The sequence below is a fragment of the Tenebrio molitor genome, unplaced genomic scaffold (genome assembly GCF_963966145.1).
Source record: "Tenebrio molitor unplaced genomic scaffold, icTenMoli1.1 SCAFFOLD_838, whole genome shotgun sequence".
NCBI classification, from domain to species: domain Eukaryota; kingdom Metazoa; phylum Arthropoda; class Insecta; order Coleoptera; family Tenebrionidae; genus Tenebrio; species Tenebrio molitor.
This window is the reverse complement of record NW_027184249.1, coordinates 7,615-10,822: the sequence shown is the minus strand read 5'-3', so window position 1 is coordinate 10,822 and position 3,208 is coordinate 7,615. Positions and strand designations below refer to the sequence as shown.

At 41.1% G+C, this 3,208-nt stretch overlaps 1 non-coding gene across 1 annotated transcript; it reads right to left on the bottom strand.

The window, feature by feature from the left end:
• Positions 1-1,901: 1,901 nt before the first annotated feature.
• LOC138141044 (5S ribosomal RNA) lies at positions 1,902-2,021 on the bottom strand. Its single transcript, XR_011162943.1, has one exon. It is a non-coding gene; the product is annotated as a 5S ribosomal RNA (ribosomal RNA).
• Positions 2,022-3,208: the final 1,187 nt, after the last annotated feature.

The following is a 3,208-nucleotide window of genomic DNA, read 5'->3' as shown; positions in this document are numbered from 1 at the left end:
ATGATATATTCGCAAAAATTATACACATGAATTTAGCAGTTAAATTCAATTTATTAAAGGATACACAACCACATTACATTTATAAACCAGAAAGTTGTTTAGAAAATGACAATTACAAATTATATTTTGATCGCACAGTTTTAACTGACATTCACATTCAGCATAACAGACCAGACATTATTATTTTAAATAAACAACAAAAGCAAGCATATCTTTTAGATATAGCTGTTCCAAATTCACACAATATAACACAGACATATAATACAAAAATTAATAAATATATTATTATAATTTCAGCAACAGGAATAGTACCGCAATCTCTTTTTAAAAATTTAAAAATTTTGGACTTAGAGAACACATAAAACACAAAAAAGTCAAAATGTGGAGGCGAGACGCCGGTAATTATGTTGATAAGCACTGCACTACTGCCGCCGGGTGGAGGTGGGATACGAAAAGAAGATGCTCTCACTGCTCTCACTCACAATAAGTTCGGAAAAACCGAATTTTATTATCGTATTTAATTGACGTCACAGTTACTTTGGCGAAACAGGAGCTCGCTTTTCGAAGGCATGATGAAAAAGACAGACGAATCAATTTGATATATAAAACCTAACAGGAACGGCTGGTCCATGAGGTCATTTGGGTAATGACCCCCTAAAAAATAAAGGTTTTACCCAACACCAGCCGCGACTGCAATGTACACAAGACTATGACTGCTACATATTATGTTATTTCAACCAAATCAGAAGTACAATAATTTTGAAAAGTAAGTGCAATGTATACTTCTAAATCTATCTAAATTTATTAATATGTAATTTTTTTCAAAACTATCGATCTTTCTTTGAAACATTTTCAATTCACAATTCACTGTTGGAAGCGCTGTACTTTTTAGTATAAATACGTATACGAAAAATTAAAATAATAGTTGAATTAACACATCGTTAAATGTTACAAGGAACATAGTTTTTTGGATTACACAGCAAAATCTTGGAATTTCAGTCCGATATTACTCCATTGAGTCTTTGGACTCACAAATAAATACCTCGAAAAGCCGACAAACATCTGTCTAGAACTTTTCTAGTAACCAGAGGGTATCGTAAACGACCCGTGTTTAGACCTCTTTCGTGAAAGTGACCGACCGCCGGCGCCGCTCGATTTCGTCATAAATCTCAGCCGTACCCCCCACGATAATTGACAAGTCTGTCATACAGCCCTACCATTTAAAACCTTTATTCTCTTCGTTTTAAAAATAGTTTCGCATGGTTTTTCTCTCTTCTCGTTTTACAATGGTCCAGTGACTAATAAATGAGTGTTGTGTTATGAGTTTGTTCGAGCTCAAAAAAACGTGGTTCGAAATTGTTTAACGTTTAACGAATGGTAAGTTATTCTAGTTTTTATGTTGGTCTTAACGTGTTAGGGGCCAAGAATACAACATTGTCTGTCCATTATAACATAGAACTGATATGTTGAATTCAGATCTCTAATTATTTAAAAACCAAAAAAATAAAGCAGCAGTCAAAGTGGCATGTACGCGTAACCTAATATATATTTTTTTTACATTAAAAGATCGCCGTCTTCCTCGTCGCACTTACGACATTTGCATATGTTATCTTTGTTAAACTCACGGAAGGAATATAATGAACCGGTCACCCGTCCAAGTGCTGACCGCTGCCCGCGTGGCTTACCTTCGGTGATCGAACGACAACCTTTACCGTTTGACGAGTTTTTATTCTGCAATTGTTTACAATTAATCGACAAAAAAAATTGTTTTCTTAATTATCTAGTACTTAAAGCTATGAATCTACATTATACGGGTCTGTGCATGTTTCCGAATACCTGCACGAAAAACAAATCGGTTCGGTGGTTGCTATGGATTTCAAAAAAAAACAAAAAGTGTTGGGGGGCAACGGCACGCGGTGTTCCCAAGCGGTCACCCATCCAAGTACTGACCGCGCCCGACGTTGCTTAACTTCGGTGATCGGACGAGAACCGGTGCTTTTCAACGTGGTATGGCCGTTGCCGTGGTGTTTAGGTGTGATCGTTGGTGTAAAATATATTGCTTTTAACATTCCGATGCACGAATATGAACATCAAAACGCGATGCGTTTCGTTTCCGTATGCACTTACCCTCTGACGACCGACGTCGGACCGAACTAACGGGAAATCCCACAACAACCACCACGTCACGCTCTAACGACAAGAGAGACTACTAGACGGACTGGCGATCTCCCGCGTCGCACATTTTTCGACCGCCGGCGGCGGTGGAAAATCCAGAATTTCACCCCACCTACCGCGCTGCTTGCTCCGACGACGACGAGATTCCCACATTTGGATCGACCGAAATATGTAAGTAATATCAGGAAGTTCCGATTTTCGAGAGGAGACCTGTGTTTCTATTTACCTATCTATAATAATTATCGTTATAATCATCATATCATTATTATTATTATTAACATTATTATTTATTACCATTATTATTATTATTATTATTATTTATCGTCCCTCGGATTCGGCGATCTTCGAAAATCCAAGTTGGACCGTTAGACATTCGAACGCGGTGTGCGTGGCTGACGAGTTGTTATTTTTGGCGTTTTTTCTTCGATCTTCACCCCGACTTCGGACGACGCAGGTCGGACACGAAATTACGAAGAGAGAAAGACGGAAGAAAGGAAGAAAACCTGAAGATCCGTCGAAGAAAATATCGGAAAACTCGTAGGTGCGGCATCGGTCGGACGATGAAGACCGTCTCCTTTCGGATGATCCTCTCGACGGACTTTCGGCCGTCCCGAAGGGTCCGGACGGCAACGGGACCCGTCGTCGACTCGTCCCGTTTCAACTTCCGCCGAAAACGATCGACCTGAACGTCGGAGAGGCGGTTCGCGGCATCCTGTTGTCGGAATTGCCTCGGTTCGAACACCAGGTCCTTTCTGTGCTTCGACCGTTTCGGAAGCGTTTGGCGACGCGAAGATGTCGTAAAATCGAGAAGGTGGCGCGGTATTCCGGGAAGAGATGGACCAATATTTCGGCGAACGAAATATGGATTCCCGGAATCGACGCGTCTACCCCGCACCGCCGACGTAAACCGTCGGTCCCGAATCGAAACCGTGACGACCCGGATTTAGGGCTGGTGGTTGGAGGGGCGTGTACCTGATTCGAAACCCACCGACGTTCCGAGACGAACTTCGCTATCTCCAGGGAAACTTCGGAA